Raw genomic sequence first — 10184 nt, 5'->3', positions numbered from 1 at the left:
AAGAACCAGAATTTTAAAATGGATCCTGAAACAAACTAATGCAGAGATTTAAGGATCGGAGAAATGTGAGTTCTTCTACGAGAGCGAATCACAATTCTGGCTGCAGAGTTTTGTATGAACTGCAGGCGAGAAGATCCTTCTTGTTCAGACACCAACATAAACTTGAAGAACGCCTTGAAACACGTCATTCGATCCCAGTTATGGTGGTGGTGTGGAGGTGGGGTCTTGAGAAACAGATTGGTGGAAGAATGGACAGGAAATTGTGCTTATGTAACAGGAGTACAAGAAACAACGACTTATGTGTTTTCGTATCATGATCACGAACGATCAAGGTGGCGTCATACCATATGCACAAGTCGCGTTACCTCTGAATGACATTTTGGAAAGATGTGAGCAGATCTATGCACAGAGGCCTGATCCTAATCAAATAGCAGCCTGCAGGCAGCATGAAGACGAAAACATAGACAACTTCAAAGTCAGATTAAGGGATGTTTTTAACAAACATGGTGGGATTCCCGAAGATCATCCAGCTCTATGGGAATCACATTTCAAAAATCATTTGTTGAACCAAATGAGACCAGATCTGTCGAGATACATTAAGAAGCAAAATGTGACCTGGCAGAAGGCTGGGACAAACGATCACATTACATATGCCCGAAATTACGAAATGATAGAGAAAAAGCGAGAAAAACAAGTCACTAGTGACATGACACATGTAACAAACATTTACTACTAATATGATAATATGATCCTAATACACTGTCCGCAGAAAAAAGAAGACTCTTAAAAGAAGGTCGATGCTTTACTTGCGGAAAGACAGGACATCTTGCCAGAGATTGTATTGAGAAAAACAAGCGCAAAGATAAACCCAGACGAAAACACTACTCTGATGATTCGTCTGAGGATGAAGAATGACTAGGCCAACAACAGGTGGCAGCACCAAGGTCACAACCGAGTGCACCGCCATGTGAAACTGATGAATCAGAAGAAGAAATTAACCTCTCACACACAATGTTTGATGAAGAAATACCTGAAATTCAAGACCTTTTGTTAGGACATTTAACAGAGCCTGGTAAAAGGCCTGAAATGACACTCCTAGCAAACGGAGATCCAACAGTTTTTCTGGTAGACACCGGTGCTGATGTTTCAGTACTAGGTCGATGGGACCCAAAGAAAATTAAGCCAGGAAAAGGTATAGTCAAAATGAAAGGAGCTCATGGAACGGTTGAACATTTGCCACTGACACACACTTTGAACATTGTTGCACCAGAAAGACCACTGAGAGTAGCGCAGGCTGAACTGGTTTTGCATCCATCTTGTCCACATAACTTGTTAGGACGGGATGTTATCACACAACTAGAAATAAGACTACAAACAAACAACAAGGGGAGGGTGATCGCCTCAGTAGGTGACATACCGCCGATAACTGAAGCGCCCGTTATTGGTGGTCATTAGACCTCCCAGAGGCAGAAATGACAGGAGCAGCAGCTCAACTCTTGAGAGAAATTGCAGAAAAAGTTGAACCTGGAGGAGAGATCCAGGGAAAACAGGGCCTTCACGTAACCATAAGACATAAAGATGATCCAGGCCCTGATTTAGAGTATGACGAATTTTTCTTGCGACTAGAACCACAGGTAATAAACCTAGAACACTTATATTGTAAAAAGAAGTGTGGTTTTGCTACTGCAGTTGTGTCAGCTCAGGTAAAACAACTCCTTCCGCCAGGACAACACCCACATGTGTCCTTGGCAAAGAGCCATGAGCATGAGTGGAAAGACATTAATGATCTTGCGGGATCACTGCCACACCTCAGTTGGACGCCATATCCACAAAATCCGTTGTGGGAGGTGTCGCATACTGGGTGGCAACGAGTGCGAATAAATTGGACACTCAGAACTAACCCTCAAACTCATTTGAGCTGAGATGTACAGATCCTCTCCCTCTCACAAGACGAGGAAGAGGCTGTGAGCAAGTTGCCAGATCAACTCTGTAGTCAAGGACCCACGGATGTAGGTCTAATGAAAAATACTCCACCTGTAATTATTAAAGGGAAGACTGAGCATCGCCCTGTAATAAGACAATACCCGCTCAAACCAGATGCAGAAGAAGGAATTGAAAATGTTATCGCAGAATTACTGGTCTCAGGTGTTGGGATTTTATGTTCCGATGAACCGACCCCTCCCCAGCCTCGTACGTGGTGATGGAATGAAGGACAGACACATGGATGAGTTTAAGAAAAATGCTCGTTTAGTGAATTATGCAAAAGTCAGAGACAAACTTACGTGAACATGGGCGCAGGCAAGCAGAGAGATCTATCGCAGACGTCTAAGAATGACAGAACGCAAAGATCAGACAAAATGGTGGATCTTTATAGTAGAATATTCAGGTTAACGCCTCTAGTCAAATGTACATGTAGGATTGGTCAGTGACTCTAAACACTTGATTCTAAGATGGCCGGTCGCACGTGATCGTAGTGGAAACTTACTGAAGGTTGTTGACTTCTAGAGAGAGTTTGTTCCCAGCGACTTGTGTCCTTCAGTGTGAGTTCTCAAACAGGTGTCCAGACTTCCTGGAATCTGGAATTGTTTAATCTTTCTGTGTGTGTGAGGCTTTGTGAACTCGGCCTTGTGTTGCAGTCAATGCAAGAATAGGATTATTTAATATGAATTAAATATGAAAGATTATCAGTTAATCAAGTGACTATTTGAAATGTGTGTTAAATCTAGATGATTGATTACAGTAAAGTTGTCATTTCCTTACATTCCCCCTGATTGCATCATGAACTAATGATGCAATAAAACAAAAACTAGTCTGATTTCAAAATAATGATCACGAATCTTATCATAAACTAAACATGCTAAACTATTATCCGTATAGTGCCACACAAAGATTACATATGGTGAGAAAGCAACAGAGGAAACACAGATTCATTTAATTAATACAATTATACATTATGAGCATTTCTCTCAAATCACAAAAAAGAAAAAAGAAAAAAAGAAAATACAAAAAAAAAAAATTAATAATAATTATTATTCCAAATTATGCTACGAATTAAAACTGAAGTAATTGAATGCCAAATCATCAAAACAAACATATTCACACTAAGTAACTCACATCTAATAAGTCTATATTGAAGTAGAGATAATGTTAACTATATATTGATATGGAGCCAGTATCCACTGCTTTGAAAAACCTCTTTAACGAGGTAAAAAGGAAGCAGCAGCCCCGTTGTCGGCGACTTGGATGTGGGCTCTTCATGTGAGGTGTTGTTGACGTACTCCACCGTCAACAGAGCATCATTGAGCTCGTCCTGCAACATAGGAAAGACATGAACAGCATCGCATTCTTTACAAATGAGAAACAATACATCTTTAAATCATGCTATTTATTTAGAATTTACTCATACTACTTCATGCAGACAAAATTAACCCCTTCCTATTTACTACCTAAGTCAGAGAGATAGTAAAACACAGTCGTACCTTATTCTCGAGCTGTTTTCTACATCAACAATTTAAACTAATTGAATGCAATCTGGACAGAGCCTCCTTCAGCAGTGTTGATCGACAGAACCGTGCAACAAGAATCACCATCACGTAACAAACCTATTATCCAGCTAAGTATCTAAGTCCTCCCCTGAGGGACAAATGAACAACCTTATTTATTTGTATTTAAAAAATGTTTTCTTGAATAACTTTGTATCCAAATCTATTGTCAAATCATTTAATTAATCATAATACTCTTGGTATTAACTTTCTTAAATTTATTTATGAATACATGTATTCAATATATGACATTATTAGCTACAAAAAGATATTCTTAGCTTCGTTGAATCATTATTATTCCTCTTAGATTTGGTTTGAAAGTCTATTGCTAAAGTAAATGGATAATATCAAATAGAAAAAAATGTCTATGTGCAAACTATTCTGCAGCCGTTTATTTATTTTATTATGTTTTTTCTATATTAGCATTTCTATTGTTGGATTTCTGGACCTTAGTTTAACCAATTAATAATTAATAAAAGACTAACTAAGACTTAATTTATGAATAATAAAAAAAATTAAAAAAGTAAAAATCTACTCTATAAAATATTTTTCCGATTATAATTATAATGATTCATTCTTTTATTTTATTTTCTTGTCCTTTGTTAGATATAGAACACATTTTGAGAACCTTATTTTCCATTATTAACCCATTTATTATCTTTATATTGAAGTTCCCCAAAGAACTGTTAAACTCTAGTATTTCAAATTGGTATTTATTTTAGGTTTCCTTTGTTTAAAACTTCAATCAAATCATTTTGTCATGTGGATGAAAACTAGTAATTTTCAATGCTTATATAATTGAATTCCTTCAATAAATTACACTTGCAAGTCCATATTTTGTCAATTTTAGAATTCAACTTGTTTATTTTCCATTAATCTCTTTATCGCTCTAGTTCTTATTTTTTGATCTTGGATTAAAGGTATATTTATCTTTAACAAAGGTAATGAGACTGATATGATTCTATAGTTTCTAAATAGATTATTTGCTATTTTCTTTCTTGAAGGCATCATTTATTAATTAATTTATTTCTTCTGGGTCTTACATTTTTAGTCGATTCTGTTCTATGCTTTACATTTTGTTCAAAAAATGTTTATAGTTGCCTTAGAACATTAGAAGCAGCTTTAGAAACATATTTCCATTTTTTATTTAACTTTTTCAATTAATCAATTTAATTTTTTAGTTTCAAGTTTCACTTTTCATATTGTGTATTGTATTATTGGCTGCCATTGATGTATATAAAAGTATTCTATTTTAATTTATAAAAAAAATACATGTTCTTAAAATGATTAATTCTGAAACTACGTTTTAATCATAACAAGATATTTTCTTTCCCTTGTTTTTTGAAACTTCTCTAATGTCAATATGTTCCTTCTCTTAGCATTAAGTAAAGTGTTATTAGTTTTAGGGAAGTTGTATTTATCTCAAATCATGATTTCTTGTGTTTGGTAATTTAAACATCTTAACTATTTCACCACATGTCCAAAGAGTAGTTTCCTAAAACTACATTTTTTCATACATATATTTTCAAGCTAGTCAAGTTATTATCTTTACTCATGTTGGCTCATGTTTCTTGTTCACCTTCTAACAAGGAGATCATTTCATATATTTAAGTCTGCAGTGGACAGTGGCTTCTTATTCCTCCCTCACTGGAGCTTCTCAACACCACCTCTGACAGGATAAGATCAGAAGTTACTAGAAGGTCAGTTTTGAATCAATTCAGGTGGTGATGAGGATATTGTGTGTGTGTCATGAGTTGTGTATTCAAAACTTTGATCTGTGGATGTCAGTTAGAGTTTGTCATGTGTTTTATTTGAATAAACCTTGAAGTTAGCAGAGAGTTCAAATTATCAGTAAGTTTTGACTTCATGGAGAGAGAGAAACAGAGGCGGGTGTTGGAGGGAATTATTTCATTCACACACACACACACACACACACACACACACACACACACACACACACACACACACACACACACACACACACACACACACACACACACACACACACACACACACACACACAGGGAGCAGGTTGCAGAGACACTTTTTTATCTTATTCAATTTAAATTTAAGACATCATGTGTTTGTTTGTTTATCTCTGAGATCAGTGTGTTATTTGTAATATCTATGTGAATGTCTGAGAGTGTTGTGTGAGTTCAAATGAGTTTTATGAATGTAGTAGTTAATTAGATCAGGTGTCAGACCTCTTTAATTATCTACCCACAAAATAAATACAGTATCTATTCTAGATTACTACTTTGCTTATCTTAACTAGTTTCTTTATTTAATATTCACTTATAGTTGTTTGGTTTATTCAACTAGAGAGAAGAATGTCATATTTATATTTCTCAGTGTTTCTTTTAATTTATCTCTTAATCTATTATTTTTTCTTTGACCTTTCCTCCTACAGTATTTTAGTCTCTATTTTTACCATTTTCACTATTTAAGTCTAATTTCAAAGAACAATATATCATCAATTTCACTCACATCAAGATTGAATGGTATAGTATAGTCTAGTCTCTATAGTCTAGTCTCTATAGTCTAGTTTCTGGAGGTGACAAGTCAGCAGCTCTAGACAGAGTCACTTGTAATTAGTTTAAAATAAAATTCTGCATCAGTTGACCTCACAAGTTTTTGTTTAGTTTTCTTATGGCTGCTTTCATCATAGCTCTGAGTGGAGCAATCAGAGTATGTTATTCTGGGATTAACTTTTTACTGTTACATCTTAAGATATCATGTCTCTAACAGTTTAGATGTGTCTGCTTTTTCATCAAATCACAAACAACTTTGCATTTCTTAATCATTTGTCTCAGGGCCCTGTTATAATATCTATATATAATATATAGAACCTAGCTTCTCCACCAGCAACCACAGCAAGAGCAACACGAGGGACAGAAGTGTCAGAGAGCATAGAGAACCTTGTTCAGTTGTTAGTTCAGCAGCCTCACCATCAGGACCACAAAAAATGTCATCGCAGACTAGAGTCAAGTTCATGTTTGCGACCAGATCGTGCCATTTGTCTTCATAATCACGTTCATCATCATCCCAGACATAGTTCATAGTGCAGTGTGGGGGGTCCAAAGGTGGATCATAGGAATGAAGTCTCAAAAGTCTTTTCAAGATCAGAGAAACCATCAGATGTTCAATCACGTTGAACCAGTACAGCTCCTCCCTCTCTGGAGCAGAAGTTCATTCTTGGTGGAGAGTTGTTGAGGTTGAGTTCTTGTTTGTTCAGCTCAGGAAAATTGCTTCAATCGTAGGTGTCACCAATAGGGAACTGGACCAAAGTTCCTGGACTAAAAGCCAAAAATGCGCCATTGTTGACCAAAATTCTTTGTTTGTTTCCATCTCCTCGTCCTCTTCTCCTGCCACACCCATGCACTCCAGCCAGTGGCCAATAGGGAGCTATGATAGGACCCTAGAACTATCATCTCTATTTTTAGAGAAACTCTTTCAAGTCTTTAAGTTGAAATTTAATTAGCTGTATCTGGAGCTCAATAAGAGCATTTTGTTTAACTATTTTATTTATTATGAATTCTCAGAAATCATTGATGTGAGTAACCCACTCATAAGATTTACCATTAAATTAAAAAACAGATTAACGTTTCTTATTTTTCTTCCCTGTCAGGAGCTTTAACTTGTCACCTGTAGTAATAGTTACTTTTGTCTTGAAATAGGAGGTCAATAAATGAATAGAACAAATTAATAATATTAATAATATTAGTAATAATACTAAAAATAATAGGTAAAGAAGCAGTTACCATAATAAACAATTAAATGAAAATATGAAAGAGGAAGAATCTAAAAATCTAAATTAAGAACCAAAACTTCAATTAACTAATTAAAATCCATTATAAAATCCGAGATAATAATAAATAAAACAAATACTATATTAAGATATTAATAATAAAAACAAGAAAATTAAAATTAAATGGACTAATTTGAAAATAATAAATGCAATTAGATCTAATCAAAATATTATACTAATTCATTAAAATTATTCAAGTCAAAAAAATTAACAACTTATTATTTATTTATTGTTAATTATTTAACTTCCTAATTAGTTGCATATATATATAGCAAAATTGACAAGAAGAGGAATAAGAGTGACTGTCTAAAGACCAAATACAACATATAACTTAATATTCCTCCAATAATTAAAAAGATAAAAATCCAATCCCTAATTTACTAAAAATAATAAAATAGTAAATGTATGACTGATTGTTAAAATAATAAAATGTATTTAAAGTAATAATTGAAAAAATAAGAAAACAGAATAAACTGCAATTGATTAAATTAATCAATAATTAAATAATTACACCAATTGAGTCAGAACAAAAGTCAATTAAGAAGTAAACAAAGAGCAAACCAGCAGGGGGCAGCATAGCAAATACAACACCAAAGATCAGAAATTGAGAGAAGAAGAGAAAACAGGAACTAGATATCAACAAACGTACACACATGCAAGCAGTCAATGACACACTTGTTTTAGATAAGCAGTATTAGTTAGACAAAACACCAAAAGTTACACGCAATGTGACCAATTGTGAGTTGATCGATTGATAATGTGAAATAGGAAGAGAGGATGGTCAAGATCATTAATACATACAACAGTGTGCCAACCATCAATGTTAATTGTGTTATTGTTATTGAACACAGCAGAAGAAGGAGAAAATTGAAATGTGAGTTGGTTTGTTTTTCTTCTTAAACCAATTATACCACTAATTAACTGTATATTTGTATATACCTCAATTAAGAAATTACGAATTAAGAAACAGGAATAATAGTAAAATAACTATCGTCAACAAAGAATGTTTCTTAATAAAGAGAAAAGATAATTATATCGAACCCAATAGTGAATAGAATTCAAGATGACGTAAGAATGTGTGTGCGTTTAGAGAACACATGAATACAATGGGAGGGTCGGTGAGGAAAAGAAGGAAGTCTTAGAAGTTCAACCTCCAAGAGCAACCACTCCCCCCAACAAGGAAATTGTCTTTCGGAGCTCATTCGGCCTTGCAGCAGCTGACAAGTAACAACGTCTGCAGCAGTGTTCTTATCAGCAAGAGATAGTGTCCAGAGACACACGAACCTGGACTCTCAGCTGTGTCACAAAAAATCTGAGATCTCACACAAACGAATGCTAATTTTTACAAGTACCGCAGCGAGAAAAAAAATATTCAAAAGATAAAAATATACAGACACAGACAATTTAAACAAAACAATATGTCATGACAATACGACGACAACAGTATTTTACCAAAACAGGTGAGAGAGACACACTATGCTACGTGGAACGAGACTCTTACCAGCCTGTCGTGTCTAAAGTGTCGAAGTCATAATGGCAGGAGCCCCTCGATCGCTCAATTAGCTTCCAGACACCCTGGTAAAACGATTAAAACTAGTCCGTTTCTGTCGCTCCAACACGACGTCACGTCCAGGTCTTAATACTTTGCTTTATGGAGATAAAAGGTCAAAATGCAGTGTACGGGTCGTTTATTCGCCGCTACAAGTAAAACAAAGATATAACTTTACGATCGAAAGGACTCGATCTTTGCCGGCAGCTGTACAGGTCGATAGCTCCGGGAAAGACGGTCCTGGGTTATGGGTCGTCTCTACATTTAAGGGAAAGTTTCCTGTCCAGGGGGCGTCTGTTCTGGGGCAGTGGTTCTTTGATGTTAGTTCCTGTCTCGAGTCACCTGGAGAGCAACATCCTTGCTTCCCTGTTGTGTGGGCGGATTCCTTTGTCTTCCAGCCCCCCTCTTTTGGGTGTGTTCTTTCTTGCTCTTTTGTTTCACGTCCACAGGTGTGAACAGAGCAGACAGTCTGTCCTTCATTAAATCGCTGAATAATCTCTAGTCTGTTTCAAGCTACCCTTGACACAGTGTATATCAGTATGAAAGTGAAATGTTGGTTGTGAATGTGTATTTAAACGTTTAAGCTCTTAGATGAGGCTAGTATTTTATACTCTATATTTTGATCATCTTTTTAGCATTAATTTAACTTATGGCGTATACGTATAGTGTAGAATAATTTCCAATCTAACAAATTGAACAGGACTTAATGCAAGGAAGTGTGAAAGTGAAATATGTTCAAACAAGACAAGAAAACAAGAATAATACTAAGATATCATCAGATACATACTCTGGATACAGTACACAATACTTCTACTTACTTCTAATGCCACTCAAAAGGATGGAAACCAACAGATGGATGATGAATGTTGTTCTCAAAACACGAACGGATGTCACTGCAGCGACAGAGAAAGAGAAAGTACTTCTGAAATCTTCTTCTATAGCAGTTAAAGGTGCACCAGCACCACCTGCTGGTACAGAGTGTCATTTCACTTTTACTTTACTAGTAAGTAAGTAAGTAAGTAATTATTTATATAGACCAGGGTCACAAAGCGCTTAAACAATCAAAACAATACTAGTAGATATATAAATAAACGTTTCTATGATCTCTTGACTCATTCAGTCCTCTATTCTGTAGAAGCATTTTTCACCAATTACCCTTTTTTGTATGTTTCTATTTCTTTTGTAGAGCGAGAGAGAGAGAGAGAAAGAGAGAGAGAGAGAGAGAAAGAGAGAGAGAGGACTTTTAAAAACACTTTATTGCAATGTTGTTGTTTTTACAATAGTT

General features: G+C 35.3%; 1 long non-coding RNA gene and 1 pseudogene across 1 annotated transcript; one reads left to right on the top strand and one right to left on the bottom strand.

Annotated features, from left to right (window-relative positions):
- Positions 1 to 863: 863 nt before the first annotated feature.
- Positions 864 to 1922, top strand: LOC148083139 (uncharacterized; annotated as a pseudogene).
- Positions 1923 to 2225: 303 nt separating this feature from the next.
- On the bottom strand, positions 2226 to 9776 carry LOC148083138 (uncharacterized). The gene is made up of 2 exons (XR_015710725.1): positions 9718 to 9776; positions 2226 to 3310 (listed from the first exon to the last, which is right to left on the bottom strand). It is a non-coding gene; the product is annotated as an uncharacterized LOC148083138 (long non-coding RNA).
- Between the last annotated feature and the right edge of the window lie 408 nt (positions 9777 to 10184).

The sequence above is a fragment of the Callionymus lyra genome, chromosome 3 (genome assembly GCF_982586985.1).
Source record: "Callionymus lyra chromosome 3, fCalLyr1.hap1.1, whole genome shotgun sequence".
Taxonomy (NCBI): Eukaryota; Metazoa; Chordata; class Actinopteri; order Syngnathiformes; family Callionymidae; genus Callionymus; species Callionymus lyra.
The sequence above is the reverse complement of the archived record's forward strand: the minus strand, read 5'-3'. Positions and strand labels throughout refer to the sequence as shown.